At 37.9% G+C, this 19586-nt stretch overlaps 1 protein-coding gene across 5 annotated transcripts in view; it reads left to right on the top strand.

The window, feature by feature from the left end:
- The window catches only part of LOC117428050 (talin-2-like), a 126229-nt gene that overhangs the window by 37323 nt on the left and 69320 nt on the right, over positions 1-19586 (top strand). For 3 of the 5 annotated variants that reach the window (XM_058995046.1, XM_058995048.1, XM_058995049.1), the window contains one exon: positions 4517-4562. The exons of 1 other annotated variant lie outside the window; for it this stretch is intronic. The gene's annotated coding sequence lies outside the window, so the exon portion shown is untranslated. Of the gene's footprint in view, positions 1-1790; positions 1877-4516; positions 4563-19586 lie in introns of all 5 variants that reach the window. One more of the 5 variants, XM_058995047.1, reaches the window with a different exon arrangement.

The following is a 19586-nucleotide window of genomic DNA, read 5'->3' as shown; positions in this document are numbered from 1 at the left end:
TAAGAGCTTTGGAAGCCAGTCGCAAAAGAACTACATTACAGCATTTGACGTTCTCACACTTGGCTTGATGAGGTTGTCTGCAGTGATAAAGCCCAGCTTTTGTGTAAAATTGCAGTGTAAATGACAGAGCTTTGAGATTTTTTTTATCATCTCTACCTTATGATGTAGTGTCATTGAATATCTATACAGTGTGTGTGTGTGTGTGTATGTATGTGTGTGTGTGTGTGTGTGTGTGTGTGTATATATATATATATATATATATATATATATATATATATATATATATATATATATATATATAGTTTCTAATACAGTAATATGACCTAAATGACCCAGTGGTAATAAAATTGCCTGATACACAGTATTGGTCATTTTTAATTAAACCTGGTCAATACAGCAGCAAATGAACTGGCAGTGTGAGGTTTACAAGGATGTTAACTCTGGGAGGGACCTCCAGTCTATTCTTGCTAGTCTGTGGGGAATGCACTTGGCATTCCAGGTACTTAAGGATGATGCTGAAATGGTTTGCTCAAGATGATTCGGTCTAAATACATTATCTGTATACAGAAAACGGAGAGGTCGACTTTAAGTAGAGAAATATATTGATTGGCGGTCTGAGTGACAGTTCTGGTAAGAACAAATGTGCACTGTATACTGTACCAACTCACTGTATTTAAGCTTGTACTGTGTTGCCACACATGTCATTAGGTAGATTGGGATATGCACTGCATATTGTAGATAAAACAAGGTGTACAGATGGCTTCCCGTTGGTTCACCTAGTAAAGGCACTGCTGCTTGAAGTGTAGAGTCATGCGACCGGAACCTTTCTGACAGTGGCTCAGGTTGGTTCAGTCCATCAGGCAGTCACCTGTCTGGAGGCTAAGCCCTGGAGTCTTGCTCTGCAATGCTGCTCAGAACATTACGCTACCAAATGGTATGGGAACAGAGACTGCACAGTGACCTGCTTACAGAGTAGGTGAAAGGTGACAGATGTTTTCAAAACTGGGGAGTTAGTACTTGACTTACAGCAAATCCGAATGCTAATTGGATGCCGTAGCAAAGAAAACTAGCAGTATGGAAGAAGGGAGACAAGTAAAGAAAAGTTCTGTCAAGAGGAAGGATATGATACTAATTTAACTGAAACATTTACAAAAGTAACTGTATCCTCTTTTTATCTTGAAATCTAATCTCGGTCTCTATGCCAAGTCACTATTGGATAAAGTCCAATTGCTGGAAATGCACTGTTTTTTTAATCATGAATACAGGCTGTAGCAAGCTCTGTAGATAGTCTGGTTTCATTTTTCTCATTTATGTACAGTATTTAAATTAATATAGAACAAAGTTTGCAGCAGTGCCTCCACTGTGGCTTGTTATGGTTTACCTAAAGTTATGCAAAAGTAAAAGTCCCAGCTCACAGTTGATGGTTCACTGTGCAGTATCTGTGAAGAGTTGGTGAGCTGCCCCAAGTGCACTGCTACCAAAGAGTGCACTGTAGGAATAGGGACAGATGGGCAGAGGCAACCAGGAGCAGTTGGTTTTGAGGAAGTGAGTGGTGTACATTTAAATATAGTATGCTGGTTTTGTCAGTTTAGTGTCTACATTAGGAACAGGGTTAAATGTGAAAGGCTTTTTTTTCCAACAGACAACAGTATTCAAACTCAGTCAATGTAGCTCTGTACATTATATTTATTTCTACACCTGTAATTTTTCTATTTATTCAGACCGTATGAGGCATCACTAAGTGGTGTATGTCGCAACAACACAATTAATTTGATTGTCTCCATCTGTAGACTGACTAGACTCCAGACTGTTGGTTTTTCAGAGAGACGTCCATGCTTATGTCAAAGAGGCAGTAATAAGGATCTATTACCTTCTGGTGAGTAAAGTGTGGTTTTGATCAAATGTCTCCTAATAGAATGGTTCCAGGAACACAGTGTCCAATCGGTGACTGAAAAGCCAATTTGATACATTAAATGCATTCAATCATTTGCTATCCATTTTAGAACAAATATACACAAACAGATATCTTTTGTGTGCTCTTTAAAATAAAGGGTCAAGTGTATGATAGATGTCCAACCCCCTATTTTAATGCAGTTCATTTGGGAGGCCATATACAGTAAGACCTCAGACAGAAAGTCTATCGGTGTCAAAGCTTATAATAATGGCCTGCATACTACATATGCTACATCTCCTCTGTGGCCCTCTTAGTTCTTTCTACAATCCCAAAATTCATCACATTCATTAATAAAATAATAGCTGAATTTCTTGTTGAAATTGATTAAGTGTTGCACATGCACCGTGCCAATTGATAGCAGCTTTGCTGTCAAAAAAAAGGAGTTCTAAGGGTCTGGAAGTACACATCTTAAAGTATGAAGTCAAATGAAAGTCTTCAAGATTTAAAATGCAGATATACACGTGTTTTGTAAGTAATAAATTGTTTCTGGATAAGCATAAGAACATTTCTAACCTTTTATTCCATGGCAGGTAAACCGTCTGTCTTATTGTAGCAGTGAACCGCTTGTCCTGATTTTTATTTATTTTAAAATACCTGTTCATATTCTACTGTGGATGTGGTTCATGGTTCTCTGCATAGCATACTGTCTACCGGTAATGTGGTATTTTACCCTTAACAGTACAGTATTTACAGTGCATATACACTAAACAGTGTAATAGAAATGCTTTTTGAGACTAAATTCAGGGATACTGCCATTCTTCACTTTTACTGTATACCAGTGGGACTGTTGGTTATTCTTGGAACTAGGTCTCCTGAAGCTCGTGAGCATGTGCGTTTAGTTGTGTGGAGGCTTCAAGGAGGAAGCTTGTGTGCCTGCAGCTGAGACCAATTTCAGGGAATGTTGAAAAGACGTTTTTTAAAGTCTGGTTTCTGAGCAAGTTCACAGAATGGGAAGCTATGGTCAATAAACTGTGGATTATTCGATTTCAACACTTTTGAGATGTTATACTTGTAATGCTATTTAATACATTTCCATTTCAACTAATTTATTTACAAATTACCAACTGCCACTGCTGTTCGTCCTGTTCTTGGCAATTACACCACAGTGTCCACCATTTTTAGTATTAGTATTAACAATTTTAACAATAGTCATATGAATAGCAGCTATTGACTACTGTGCATTCCGTGACCTGGTTTCATTTTATGAGTCCACAGTTTCTTTGACGATTCCACAGTTCCCTGTTTTCTCTTTGGCGAATCCATACTTCAAAGGATGAAGTAATATAATACATGAAGTGTGACTTGCTGTATAGAAGTGATTCTTTGCCAAAGGATTTTGGCACTTTGTCATAGCCAGTAAATAAGTTGGCCACAATTTTAAAGGAAATCAAAAAGTGTGCATTAGAACTGTAGATTAATGTAGATTCAGCTGGCTGAGCTTATTAGCTTAGCCAGTTATTGATCTTTCCTTCCTGAGCCCTGTAGGCATGATATCTGGTAAGTGTAAACCTAGGAATTATACTGCTGGCAGTTTCCTGACAAAACATTGTGTTTAAACCCCCAAAGTAGAGATACAGTAGAATGCAGTTCTAAAAACATTGGATGAACTAGGACTAAGGATCTCCATTTTAAAAAATACAAGTTTTTAGTTGAGCAAGATTTTGGTCTAATTTTATCACATGCTGGAAATGAATGCCCCAAAAACATAGTGCTCTGTACGTCACACTTCAGTATTTTATATAGATAATTGCTTTTCCAATTTATAGGAAACTTGGTTAGGACATTCTTTAAGTGTTGGAATGGGTTTGTTTTAAGGCAATGCTTGTTCTTAATTTATTTTGGTTTCCTTTGACTTCAACCACTGTAAACCCTTTCAAAACTGTTTTAGCGCACATTTTCTGGTCTAATGCAAAGTGCTTGTTTTTGATTTCCTTCTTGACCCTCGCTCTGTATTGGTGAGTCATTCTGATCAAGTACCATAGCAGGTTCCAGTAGTTCTAGTGTTGATTATTGGGTATCTAGGTTACCTGCCCCCCCACCTTCCCATTGTTGATTTTGTATCAGTGTATCTTAAGTTTTATTGTGTCAGAGCCTATAAAAAGGAAGGGGGCTGATTAATTTGCCAAGGTCTTTAACTAACTACTGTAGCTTACTGCAACTCTTCAAGACGTCGTTATCTGCTAAGCCTTCACCTATCTTGTTAAATTCCTCTACTTTATTGGTTTCTCTCTGTAGAGCCTAACAAAAGCAATTTGATATTAAAATGCATCTAGCTACTTCCTTGGCCATGAGTTTCCAGTCAGGCATTTTTGAAAAGGTCATGCCACGCATTTAGTAATTATAAACACATTGACTCTGTGTACAACCTTTTTAATATAGGCTGACATTTCGGAGTGTAAATAAAAGTGAAATGCTAATAATATATTCAATATTATCTGTCAGGTGTTGCTAATAAAATGCTGTGGTGTGTGTGTTTATTATGTATTTCTTTCTTTAACTTTAAGCATTGTTGTAATGTACAGTTGTAACCCTTCATTTAACAGACTTTTTCTTTTCTTTCAGCTGTAAATAACTGCAGAAACCTGTGGCTGCTTCTTCCCTGCGTACGGTATGATTGCTTTCTTTGCAAAGTATACATCACTTATTCATTTGACTCCTTACAGGTTATGTCTTGTTAACGGATGTATTTGTATTGAGTTTAAAGGTCTGCCAAATTTTTTTTTATAGACCTTTTTGTTACAAAGCACTATCCATGATTTAAAACAGTTTTAAATGTGGTGTTGCAGCCTTCAGGTAAAAGCATTTTTCCAATTGTTACTATACAGTATATTCTGCTCTACCTCCTTGTAGTTTTTGTTAACTGGTGCCAGGATTTCTGTACAAAGGCTTTTCTCAAATTTTGAAGCAACCAGTGCTATAGAACTCTTTTAGTATCAGTTAATTTTGTTACTGGCTCTGAAGTGTTCAAATTGATGGGACAGATGCTGCATGTCTGGTAGCCATCAGAAGAGGCATGTAACAGAGAGTAACCCTGTTGCTGTTTTCGTTGTTCAATGAAAACTGAACTTCAGCTCGCTGTGTTTTCATTTGTATCCTGAACGCAGTCCAGAAGAACACAGAGGGCATGTTTTACCCAGTGTCGGGTTTATATAACCGCAAAACGTTTTTCAAACCTATGGCATCCTGTTAGTTTTGGAAGCAGTAGACTTGTTTTGTGATTGCCGGCACACAGTGAGGGTTGGTCCCTCTTCACAGGAACCTGTTTCAGGCAATAGGCAGCAGAGGGGAGCTGGTGGCAGTGGTGGTGTTTCACTTTATTTCGCCGATCTGATTCAGAAGATTCATCTGCGTTTGCGTAACAGAGGCATGATAATTACTGCTGTAGAAAGTGATATCTCATTACAGAGCTAGACACAATGTGCCACACTGCTGACTGCTGTGTTTTGTATTCATTTTAACAGTGTGTCACTGCTGACTGCAAGAAGGTTACAGGTTATTTGATCTGCTGCCTGTCCCTTATGTGTTATTTATCTTTTGATGGAACCAAAAGGAAATGTTGCTAGTACTGTCTAATACATCTGTCTCTGCTGTAGCTAGTCAAGGCCTTATTTACACTACATGGATAGCCCTAGGGTTCGCTGCTGTACTCTGACTAACTTGTTCTGCCTCAAAAAAGACAAAAAAGATACCGTGTCTTTGTTGTCTATTGTTTGGCAGCTGTAGCTACTGTTCTCCTGTACTGTAGTGCTCAGCTGCCTTCTTCGCTTTTACAGTAAGATGTGGTCATTGGGGGTTTTGTTTGTTTACAGTCCGCATAACTTTTTTTTTTTTTTTTTTTTTAATATGAAAGAACACCATGTGGAGCAGCTTTGTTGCTCTAAACCCCTGCAAGTCTGGTATCAAAAAAACATTTCAGACATTCCTGTAGGCTAGTTTAGATTTCTCCCTCCACTCCCCCTGGCAGTGATACTGTACCTGTGTCTGAGTGGTGTTGTAAACATAGGGCCCGTTGAGCCTGTTTGTGATCTTTGTGCAGGCATTGCCTTGGTAGTACTTTTTAAACAGCATTTATTTTGTCAAACTAAACTCAGTATTCAGTTTTTTTGATGGATTAAATGACATTTCATATGCATGACATTCCTAGCCTGTTCAACTACAGCCCAATTCATTTTTCATCAATAGCAAACTTTATTCAGTTTATCAAAACTGATTTCAGACAAAAAAAAGTCTTTAAAGCATTATTTAAATAACTCCTGAGCTTTGTGAATACTGTGCTATTCTGATTCACTGAAAGAGTTAAATATCCTGTGAAAGGTCCAGCATGTTGGGGTTTGAATACCTCTGGACCAACATGACAGGTAAGATTGCTTCCTACAGTATTATGTCTTGTACCTTTTTAAGAGATGTTTCAAAACTAAGTACTTAGTAAACTAAACAATGATGCTGAAGTTTATTGATACTGAAACTTCTGGTGTGTTCACACTGGATCCGTTTTTAGAGGGTTTGGTCCGCACTCGGTATGTTTTGGTGTGAAGTGTGAAAAACAAACACACAGAGTCTGGTTCACTTACTAAACGTCAATGTGAACAGCAGCTGGACTCGGCCGTTTTGCATATAGGAAATGAACTGTACAAGGTAACCTGACTCTGAAGTAAACATTTCTCACATTGTTCGTGTGTGTGTGTGATTATTTATTTATTTATTTATTTATTTATTTATTTATTTATTTATTTATATATATATATATATATATATATATATATATATATATATATATATATATATATATATATATATATATATATATACAGTACTGTGCAAAAGTTTGTGGTCACACCAAATATGGATTTGATTTAGATTTTTCTTCTGTTCACTCACTTTGCATTTAGTTAATTGATAAATATAATCTATTAACATGTCTATTTTTGAAAGCATTCTTACTTTTACAGCATTTTTTCACACCTGCCTAAAACATTTGCACAGTACTGTATATATATTACAAGTTAATAGCAGCATAATGTATGAGTGTGTTTTTTTAACTGGTAATAGCTAATCTATTTTTTAAATCTGTCTTTTTGTACATTTTAATATTTGTTGACTAGATGACAATATAAAGAAAAGAATGAGTTATGATCTACAATAAATTCACCCGATGTTTCATTTATAAACTATTATTGTGTTATTATATACTGTTATTTTAATGGCTTCAGGTTTGCCACGGCGTCAATTGAGGGGGAATAAAAAACACCCCAGTTTTTCACTGTGGAAATCTGGACAGTGGGAGAAGCTGAAGCTCTGATAGAAATTTGGTTGGACACGAAAATTCAAGCCGAACTGGACAAAACTATTGTAGCTATCAGGGCTACTGTATTTCAGCAATATGTAAGAATCTAAAACATGCTGTATTAAAAACCGGAGCAATACATTAGTAGCTGCCATCTTTCAATATGCCTTGCAGGATATTGTAAACATCCGCTTCACACGCCATATAAGTGAACCGAGTTCACTTGAAAACTGCATTGTGAACATAAATGCACTCAATCCTGAAAAAAATGTAACATGACCAAAAAAAAACGAGCTTTAGCTTGTATCCAAACGGCCCCTTTGCTTGCAGATAAGTGTGAACCGCAGGCACATTGATGTATTGTTTCAAACGAATAGAACCGCAAGCACATTGATGCATTGTATCAAACGAATAGAACCGCAAGCACATTGATACATTGTTTCAAACGAATAGAACCGCAAGCACATTGATGCATTGTATCAAACGAATAAAACCGCAAGCACATTGATGCATTGTATCAAACGAATAGAACCACAAGCACATTGATACATTGTTTCAAACGAATAGAACCGCAAGCACATTGATGCATTGTATCAAACGAATAGAACCACAAGCACATTGATGCATTGTTTCAAACGAATAGAACCGCAAGCACATTGATGCATTGTTTCAAACGAATAGAACCGCAAGCACATTGATACATTGTTTCAAACGAATAGAACCGCAAGCACATTGATACATTGTTTCAAACGAATAGAACCGCAAGCACATTGATACATTGTTTCAAATGAACAGAACCAGACCAAGGCTGTTTTGAATGCAGCCTTATTAATGGTTTGATAGCCAGACCAGTACTGCTTAGCTTCTCATGTAAGCGTTCTCCCTTGCAGGGTAAAGTTCGTTTTACCTTGTTAGAAAGCGAAATCTGTTTAATAATTGGTCTCTAGTAGTAATTACCTACAGCCAGGATGTTGCTCGATGTGCCAACAGTTTCTGGCCAGCTGCAAGCCAGACATGGAGCTGGACTGTAAAACTACAGGTATGAGAGAGGCGCATGTATTGTCTCCTCTGAAGGGCTACGTTCTAAGTTTGAATCTCTTCCTAGGCATGTTGTACAGTAATACTCCTTCAGAAACATGTGACTCCCTTTAAAGCCACATGTGTGCATGTGGGTGTGTTTTAAACTTTTTAGTATGGAATGTTAATAACCTAGAAAGCCTGTATTGAGGAGTCACCCAATAGAGAGAGGTCTGTACATTTTATTTAATACATGAATACACACCACATATACATTTACAGTTTGTTTTATTTTTTCCCTGCAGATCTTTTAGGCATGAACCTGATCTAATACTGTTTAACATTGACAGTACCTAAAGTGTTGTCAGCTCCTGAACACAGGAATCTAGGATGTGACTGCATAACATTTTTTATTTTATTTAATTTTAAGGTATGTGTTTATCCCTCTAGCTAAATCTATTCTCTTTGTGTTTGATGGCAGATTATGGATTTGCCATCATACAGATTACAGACAAGTTGTATTAAGAGTAAACCTGTGATCTGCAGTACTTGCCGTGTAAAGATTATCAAGATTAGACTGCTTGTGTAAATCCTGGTAGACCCTGATCTTCTGGTGGTTTACTGTAGACTGAGCTCTGCTCTCCAAGTATATTGTTGTTGGAAATACCTAAAAGACCCCCAGTCAACACCTACAAATTAGAACCAGATGTTCTACCAGCGGCCAGCAAAAATATATTAATCAATAGCATTACTCTTGAGATGTAGATACAGTTTGGCCAGTGTGGAAAAGCACTTCCAGTTTGTCCACTCAAATTTTAATCTAATCCACACACTTTTTTTTTAAATAATTTAATGGTGGAGTATACTGTATTATCTGTGCTGTTGGATACAGTGACACCAGGGAGGAGAGGCTAGTTGAAGAGTCTGCAGACAGCCCTGAGGCTAGAGCATTACAATGCCTGCTGATTTGCAGTTTGACCAGGGCTGCCTTAGCTAAAACAAATGGTTCTCTCGTCTACTAAAGGTTGATTTTATAACTAAATCAACTTTGGAGATGAGGTGTATTTTCTGTGGTTGAGATTGAAGATCCTGTGTACGTCTGTAGGTTGGTATCTCATAATGATGCTAAGGGGCGATATATGAGTCTTGTAATATATGAAATGAACACTCCTTTAGAATAACATGACATTGTAGTCAAACCTCAGGTGGATTTTATTGGACCATTTTACAGGACTGAGGAATCACGTTTTTATACACCAACTGGAAACGCCAACTTTCGTTCAAAAGCAAGATGGTGGGGTTTATTCTAGTGATCAAAACAGTATCTTTAATACCACTAAGCGTTTTAAACCTTGTGTCATTTTATTGTATCTATTAATGTTAATAAGTGGGTCGATCTAGCAACCTTAGGGGAGTAAAACCTACAGCTGCATTAGTATAAAATAATATATAGAGCTGCCTCTGTTCAGATTGTTAAAATAGATCCAGTAACTCACATTCCACCTTGGTGTGGTGATTTTTATACAGAATGCCTCATACGCATGCTTTGGGAGGAGTGTTGAAAAGGCAACATGGTGTAAGCCTCACAAGCCTTCTAGAAATGTGTATCCAAGGCAGAGGACACAGAGATCTATCAAGAAAAGGTCAGGGAGCCCTGATGTACAGTATCAAATACACCACAGAATCCCTTGCCATGTGGTTTTGTTTTTTTTCCCCCAGCAGCAGCTGTTCTGTGACTCTCTATCTTATCAGTTCAGGTTTTTGTTCCATTTACGAACTGAGATAGAAGATTCCAGTTCTCATGAAGGATAGCAGACAACCTTGAAAACACCAGAAATAGTCAGCAGCTACTGTGATTGCTCAGTCATAGAAAAACTTGAACAATGGGATCCCTCCAAAGCATTCAATTCGACAGGATGTCTGTACGCAAACATAAAGGCCAGACTATTAAATGCTGTATACTTATGAAGTTTTGAAAATTAACTGTTTCCATTACAAACCTATAGTAGCCTGGACCCCGACAACACCAAAATATGTGACATCTGTACCCTGTGCTGGTAGTGAAGCTGTGCATAACGCTGGAGTCAGTCCCTGGAATAGAAGCCAAAGCTGCTTCACTGGATGTCGGGTGGAAATGCCTTTCAGCATAGGCTTTATTTTAAAGATCGCTCTGGGTGCAACACAGTACTGGTGAACACTGAAGTCTCAAGATGTTTAAACATGAATGCATGCGTGAAGGACACATGTATCATACGATGAACTTTATATGCTTAGTAAATTAGTTTACGTTATTGGAATGAGATTGTATTCACTGCAGTAAGTGAACTAATATCAGGAACAGCGTGGGGTAGAACTATTTGAAATATATATGGTCTGTTTAATAAATTACTGTTAAAGTACTGTTTGGTGCCTATACAAGTGGTTCAAATTTTGAAGTATTGTACTACTACTACTACTAAAAAGGTACAGGCATTGAGCCAATTGAATGTAGGCACTACATTTTGTAGTGTGAGATGTTAGCTTGTGAAAGTACCAACATTGAAATGCCATTTTGTGCGAACATCTTTCAGGTTATTCTGAAGCACAGTTTGTCCAAGCTGTTCATTAGTTTTAAAATGGCTTTTGCTCTACATACTAACTCTAGCTGACTCAGAAGCTGCATATTCCATTTATAAGACCATTCATTGCCAATCTCCCTTGCAACTCTCTAAGACTGCAATATGAAATGTAGGGATTATGAACCAGAAATAGATTCTACAGAATACATGTATTGAAATGCATTTTCAGAAATGGAAAATGGTTTAATTTGTGTCTTATTTTTGACAGTATTTCTCGAGCTGTTCATAAGCACTCTGCTGTCACTAAATACTGTATCAAGGTACAGTTTAACATAGCGTTTGAACTGCATTTCAGTTATTTTATCTTGACTCTGCTTGACAGTGTCTGACAGCACATTATCCACCAACATGAAATGTATCCGCTGAACCTGCTCGAGGCACCTGTATTATGTCAATCAATTGCTAATAACCAGCTATAACCACGTTATTTTATTATTTTAATTTGTAGTGCACCAATTCTAGAAATAGGCTGCAGTCTTGTAATGTAATGAAGGAACCTTAACTTGATTAGTTTGTGCTGCACATGTTGTGGCCTTGCTTGAATAATTATCAAAGCTTGACAAAACCATGGTAGAGGTTGAAGTTCATTAGCTTGTTCATAGAAGCTTTTTAGAAGAGTCTATAGAGTAAAGACTGAATTTAGTTTAACAAATCAAGCAGGCGATGATGCAATACCATCGCAGGTCAGCCCGTGTTTTTAGGCATTCTGGGTTCTACGTGTAACATAGACGTGTGTTGAAAGCAGGAATATAACATTCCCCCGCCCCACTGACAAGTTGCTTGCAGGTGTGTCATTTAGCTCAAGTGAGGGGTCGGGGGTCCTCCTTTGGTTCCACACATCAGAAGTTGAAAATGTCCGTCACAACCCCTGGCTTAACCACTGCCTGCAGCAGTGAGTGCCCACAAGTTTGGCGTTTTACTAGTATTCATTTCCAAAGGGATTGAAAGGACGTATCGTTAGTAATACTAGTTCTGAATTTGAAGTAAGTGCCTCACACAGGTGAGGTGCATGTTCGGACATGTCCCTGTCTGGGAGTTGACCGAGATGTCAGGCGGGGGTTCTTGCTTGCTATGCAGCATCATGTCCCATTCCTATCCAATCCTGTATAATATTTCTCTCAAATATCCTGTTGAGAATAAGCAAGGCACAAGTGCATTTACATATTCTGCTTGGGAAGTTTATTAATAATCTGCTGGATTAAGAAAATATATATATTGTAAGAATGGCTAATTGTTAAATAAACCAACATGGACATAGAAAACCCTGTACAATTTTGTTTTCTATCTGCGATGGCTACCACAGGTATTGAATGCTGGGCTTGCTGGGACTGTTGCAGCTGTGAGTTCACCACAGTTCTCCCTGCCTGTCAATGCACACTCTGGATATCCTACCTCCCTGGAGGTAATCATCCCTGTTTCTGACCTAGTTGGGTGACCACAAAGCCATTCTAAATGAGATCCAGATGCTTGCAATAATCTCCATATGAAGTGTAGGTCCCCCTACTGGTAGAATTCCAGACTGCAGCACTGCATACGAGCTGCAGTATTAATGTAAAGCATTACTGGAAATCTGTAGTGAAGTCTAATCTCTGGAATGGCCCTAGAGGCTTCATTTTTAAGAGATCCACTTGTAACATCACTAATTTGAGCAGTCTTGGATACATGGAAGCACCTGCCCACTGAGTGCTTACCAGTACCGTCTACTGTCATATACAGTAACTGACTTGCAACAGTGAGATGTGTCTTATATATAACAGAATACATGTGATCCATTTGTACAACAGTTTAGTGATATATTCTGCAAGTCTCTCATGTGAGACAGCACCCATTGATGCAGCTGGCTTGTATCCCGCACAGTGTTAGTTTACAGCCGTTTGTGTGAAATTTATCTTGTAACACGCATACTTTTAAAAGGGGAAACAAATTAACTGCTTACCCTCTGGATGGGTGGTGTTTTAAAGGACATGTTTAGGGTCTCAGCAAACATATATTAAAGGCCATAAAATAGGTAAGGAATAGATGTCCTTCATGCAATTATGCTTTTGTACATAAGCCAGAACCTGTTGCCGAAGCAGGAACATTGTGCTTCTTAAAAAGCAAACGATTAAAGAATCAAGCCTCCAGCAACACAAGGGTGACTGCTTTTTTTAAGGATCTGTCATGTCTTGAAGGAACAATCTGTAGATTCTCATCACAGACTCTGCAGTGACTGGTACAGTGAAGCATTGGGCTCCCTGGTCTCTCTGGATTTTCTGTGAAGAAAAGCTACTTATTAATCATGTCTCTGAGGGGCTGTGTGGACCAGGACTGGAGGACGTTCTAAATGTAGAGCATCCCAAAGTCCTGGTTTGTTGCAGATGAATGGAGCTGCTTATTCATGCTCATAAGATTGATTGTCTCTGTTAGTGTGGGGCCTTGTTTGTTTTGTGATGACTGGTTTGGAAAGAATGAAACCTGGTGATTTTTATAACTGACTACTTCAGCTGGTTTTGGATCCTAGCAAGACCTCTGTTCTGCAGGTGCACTTAGTTATGGTCATTTTATTGTGTGCATTGCATACAAATGTCCTTGCCAAATACTGCACTGTGTCATAGGACTTCATTGCTTCTTTTGACTTCATTTTTTTAGGACTGACCTTGAACAATCAAACCTGGAAAGATTAAACCACAGTAATCCAAAGGAGAAAGTTGATGATATCAATGTGTATTTTCTAAAACACAGTACAACTGACATTACTGAACATGGTGCTTCAACATTTTACTCTGGCTCTTTTTTTTTTAATAATTGTGTTTGGCCCCTTGACCCACCCTAACCTGCCTTAACCAGAGGTACTTTATAAAGTACAGAATTTTGCTCACAGGCAGCAGTGTTTGAAATTGGAACATGACCCTTTCCCTGTGCTGTGTGTTGCCATTTGTCTTATGAATGCAGTGTGTTTGCTTTAAGTATGTTGATCTGTTTTCTAGTGATTTTGTTTGCTAATATGTACCAAATGAATGGTGAAACATACTGGCATGATGCTGAACGTGATGACCAAAGACACTACATGGCTGCCTGTAGTCCTCCAAATGGTTCTTGATTGATGAAGAAATAGAAGTATAATAGCCACAGATTACTGAATGAAAGGATACCTGGTTTGCAGTTTTCCAGACATTTTTCAAGCCAAAAGCCAAGGGCCAAACACAGTGCATAATAACCATTGGAGAAACAGTCCACTGGTTTCCAGTATGAAAACATTCCACAGGCATTAATGGGTTAAATCTCTTCAGTCTGGAAGAGAAGTATGCCAGTTTGCACATGCCACCTACAGCACTTTCTTATGTTAATACTACCAATGATGAATTCCTGCATCCTAATGCATTTCCCTGAAGGGCAGACAATGTGAATGAAAGCAAGCTCTCTGTACCTGTGTCTCAATACGCCAGTGCAGACAGATGTGGGAGAGGTGTTGTGAAGATGGCACGACTAGAACAGTGAAGTGATGTATTGTACTTCTGTAGCTCTTATATAGAATATGTGATTTTCCCCTGTATTTATCGAGCGAGCAACATCATGAATCTTTTGATTTATTTAGATACAGTATTTAGGATGAGGAATAATGCTGCTTTTATTGAATGATCTACCATTCTCTGATACATAGTGTCTGATGGCATAAAGGTGATTTAAGATAGTATTGTAGTTGATTTGTCATGTTAAGATATTAACATGTCTGTTTCTCCTGCCTTTCTCATTTAACTTGTGGGATATTAACTGCTGTGGCAACCACTGTGTGTTGCACAAAGCAGTGTTGCGTTACTAAGAAAAGCCTTGTCCACCTGTACATGAATGTTCTCCTTTGATAGTGTATTATTGTAGCTGTTGAACAGCCTCATCAAATTTAATGCAGGGTCCCAAAGCTAAGCCTTGTTAATGTGTGAAACTCTGAACACGGCCGCTCATACCCCCTCTGCGGGCTGAAGGGTGACCTTGTCAGAGAGACCCGTGGCCAGTCAGCTGTAAGCAGACGCATCAACATATTGACCACACATAATTGAATCAATGGAGGCTGGGGAATGTCGGATAAAATGACAGTTGGATAGCGTGATGACACTCTGTCAGAGAGACTTGAATTGTAGAGACAGGAGCAGTTACTGGAAGAGGCAGTGCGTGGCAGGGAAAGGTTCGCAGCCATCCGTCTGGTTGATCAGATCTGTCAAATGAGCAGAAGGGGTCTGTCCTCGCTATTGAAGGCATATACTGTAGTGTGTTTTTTTTTTTTTGTGCTTTGCCATACTTCTCTGGGCTTTACAATGCTTACCTATGTTTTTCTACATGTTCACTTTGCTATACTTTTTTGCTTTTATTACGTTCAACTTTTTATAAGGGATTGTACTGTCTCATGAAGGTTACTGTTCTGGTTGAAAGAACTTTTTGTGGTTCTAATTTAAAATTAGACAAAGTGAATACACCTACACAACATTGATGTACCTCAATAACATTTCAGCAGAATAATTACTTTTGCATATATACAGAAAGTATTGTTTTGACTGAACTAAAGTAATTACAATGTGTCTTTCTACTACATTATGAATTTGAATACTGAGCTGTACTGGAGGGTTTTTTTTTTAAAAAAAGTCTTTGTCTGGTTTGTTAATACATCAAACTTTTGAGATGAGGAAAATGAGGATCAAATCTACTCACTGTTGTACAGTATGTATATGTTTGCTATGCACACATTTTGAACATTCACTGTTCCTTTTGTGAAATGTTCCATTTTAGTGGCCTACTGTATTGTAGAAAGGGTAGCAACATTATCATGTGTTCCTGTTACCAGTTGGGGAAAGTAGGCTGCCTTAAACTACTGTCTTCAATAATTTTCTCTCCACTACCAGCATGGCTGCACGTAGATTGCAGACTTTTAAAAAGTACTGCAACTGCTCCTGTTGTCCTGTCAATTTGTGTGCTATGTTTGGAAAACCAGTATTTTGACCTAATCCACACTCTGTTTCCTCACAAAATGAAATCTGTCGTCCTATCTTGATGTGCACCGTGCCTCTAGCTTTATATCTTGATATGTGCTGTGCCTCTGTCTGTCTTTTTCTCATTCATAAAAATTGCATCTCTCCATGTGCCTTGAGGTATCTTGTTTAGTCTTGCTTGACTGACAGTCAAATGCCTTTCTAGGGGTTTGTTGTGACTGCGCTGCAGGCGATTGGGAAGTGTTAGCCTGTTTCCTTGCATTACAATGGATGTGGATGGAATTGTGTATCTGGGAAGGGCATGTTTTCAATCTAATTGATTCCTCTTTGTAAATGATTCCAGGATATTCTGTGGGATTATTATTGAAAATGTGTAGAAGTAAGGTCTTTAAAAAAACAATTCTTGGCTTGTCAAATCTTTTGTTGGTAATATAAAGTGGTGCCATAGTGACGCACCACAGCAATGCCATTATTCCTTAAATAACATACAGGTCTTGGAGGCCAGAATTTATTTTTTTGCAGGAGAAAGGTTTCTGTGATGGACAGCATTAAAGACCCAGTCTCACTTTTTCCTTTGTGTCAGAATCCCTTATTTTCAATAGAGAAGGTTATTTTGTTTTTACATGTCCTTAAGAAGAGAGGCATCTGTGGAATTCAAAATATCACAAGGAAAGAGAAATAATTAGGGCAAGATATCACTGCTTCTGGTAGAGCTCCCGAGCACTGCAATAGTTATCCTATGCTGTTGCTTACTTTGGGGTCATTTAGTAGTATTCAAGTTGTAATAAGAATAAGCCTGCACTAATTTGTGATAATTTATAGAAACTACTATACACTGATATTGTAACTGCAAGAGCGCTACACACTTGAATACACAGTTGTAGGTACTTTTTATTTAATTTGAAATGTTTCTGTATGTTTTATGCAGTCCATGCTGACAATGCAAGAAACAAGATCAGAATACAACCAAATTCATTATACAATAAACATTGCTGTTTTCTCAAGTAGATGGTAAAATGTCTTAACTCTTTATCACAACATTGTCATTTATAAAATTTTGAAGCCTAGGGTATGTGCCTAAAAGCTAAAGAAAATATGACAAGGAAGATAGTACAGGGTAGTCGGGAAGATATTAAAACTGGATTTGTAGTTTTGTAGCGGTGTGAAATCGCAAGTGAAACCTTTTATCTTAAACAAAATTGGAGAATTCACATAAGCACAAAGTGTCTGTGGTAAAAATGAGTGAGATTTGTGAATACTCCATTTCAAGTACATTTCTCAGTCAGACTGCAGAACTTGGTACCTGAAAAAGTACTTGGTGAGGCGAGTTCAAATTTTAGTGAGACATGTCGGTAAACAACAACGTTCTCCATTGGCTAGCTTGTGTAACCACTGTGTCTGTTTGCTGCTCATTTAAACTAGTTAGCTACATTAACCTTTTGTTCCCTCACTGTCTTGCCAATAGAGGCTGTTCTAAGAACAAACCACTGAATAACAATGGCTCTCCCCTTGGCATCCATTTTAACAGACCACATTTCCGTAGACTGAATAAAAACATACAACTGTACGTAATTGTTGTAGATGTAAGAAAGTTTCCAATTAGCATTAAAACAAAAAAAAAGTGGCTGCCATTTTCAAAGGTCATTTGCCTTATTGTGCCAAAGAACTTTACCTCTAATCACCTATTTGTGAAGAAAGACACTAGTCTGGAATTTGTAATGATAGGATAAGTGGTCTTTGAAATATGTCTCCTCTGTACTTCTAAACAGGGCTTTTCTTTGGTGTATAATTGATTGCCATTAAATTCTTATACCATTTATAATTTAGTGAGGACTTCCATGCCTCAGAACATGCTTTTCTGTAGTCTAACGATCAGCCTGGAAATCGTGTTGGTTGAAAAAGATTTGGGGTCGACGTGCAGTGCTTTGCATATTCCTGTACACCACAGTGGAAGGTGCTGGTTTTGTATGGAACCTAGGCTTCCATGAGCACATGAGGCACAGTTCACATCTGTTGTACGGCCTATTAATGAACACAACTGCTTTCCATGTAATTGTATTGTCAGATCAATAGGAGCCAGTGAGCTGGTGAAAGTTATCTGTAGTCCAGGAGCATTCAAGTGCCTAGAAGTGCATTCTAGTTGGCTTTGGGGAAATAATTACATTGGCTTGTTGGTTAAACATCTATACTGCAGATTTTATGACCGATTTTAGTAATTAGCAGAGTTGTGTAAAGCAGCGTTTTAATTTGCTCTCTGTTACAGACTGCGCTTGGTAGACAGTTGACTGGACAAAGTGTCTGAATGCAAAGCAGTTTTGTTTGCATGCCAGTGACACGATACAAGGTGTTGCCATTGACTTTAAATCCAATACCTTCACATGCAATCTGCAACATTACTGTGGGCGGTACACTAAATTCAAACAGCTTTCCATTGTGTGCCTTATGATAAGATCTGGCATTGTTCAAGTCGATTAATTGATTTTAGTTCTTTTGTTTTCTAGTATTATTTAGATCAAATAGGTAATAATGATAATTCCTGATCGTGGGCGTGCAAGTGGAAAATTCTTTTATAACAAGATACATATGTCACATAAATACAAACATTTATTCAAATGTCTACCTTTCCACTTTAAAGATACAATATCCCACAATCGCACTGTTGTACAAACGATAAATAGTTTCCCCTGGTATCTGTTTTACTACATTTCTAAACTTTTTCCATGAACTTGTTGACTGTCCTGGTACCCCACACAAAATGGTAGTTTAGAGTGAAACATTCTTGCTACCCCTGTATATGTTGCTTTATGTGCAATTTGTAAAAAGTGGAGCAGTGCAAAATGAGCTCACAAGCAAGACAACTGGAAACTGCTCTGCCTCAGATAGGTGGTTACATTTGAGTTGTGAGTTTTCTATCTAGTTGGTGAGTGAAGGAGTTCATTTGATAGAGTAATACACATATGGTAAAAAAAAACATTCTTTGCAGCCCCCACAATAGAGAGATTATGACTGAAATAAGATAAACAGTAAATGCAGTACTTTGACCTATGTATTATACACACTGTCCTTGAGACGCCAGGCCTTTTTGTGTATTGTGATCAGTTTCCAACAACAATACATTAAGTTAATAGGATTTGATGTACTGTAGCTGCAAGCTGAGGTATAATAGCCAAATCTGACACCCTGTCATTGCTAACTGCCCTACAATAAAAGCAGCGAGTTTGTATAAAGATTGAAACAGTTGGAGGATCTCCATAGTGTAGCTGCACTGAGCAATTCTTCTCTTTTTAACCTGTGTGCAATATGAGGCTCTCCCTTGAAAAAAAACAAAAAAAAAAAACCTCTTATGAAAACAATTAACATTTGATTATCGTTTAGATAAGTTTTATTTCCTTTTTAATTCCTGCGTTTGTAGTCCAAGCCTTTGACACACCATGGGAGTAAGGTTCACTTGCAGTAGAGAAAGGGACACATTTTATAGTGTTTGAAACATTTACATATCCCTTATTAAAACCAAACATCAAGCTGAAAAAAATAGCACAACAAAAATTGAATCTGTGATAATGATGCTAAAAATGAGTATTCCGGTAGAAACTGATTGCAAAACCTTGAAGACCTCCTATTTAATACAGATGTTTTACATCTCTTATTGTCTTTTGAGGTACGACACTGAATACCAACCCCGAGGTAACTCTGAGCTCCAGTACTTGTTACAATAATCTGTGGTTTACTGTATAGTATTTGCACATATTGTTTCA

The sequence above is a fragment of the Acipenser ruthenus genome, chromosome 21, assembly GCF_902713425.1.
Source record: "Acipenser ruthenus chromosome 21, fAciRut3.2 maternal haplotype, whole genome shotgun sequence".
Lineage (NCBI taxonomy): Eukaryota > Metazoa > Chordata > Actinopteri > Acipenseriformes > Acipenseridae > Acipenser > Acipenser ruthenus.
This window is presented reverse-complemented; position numbering and strand designations above follow the sequence as displayed.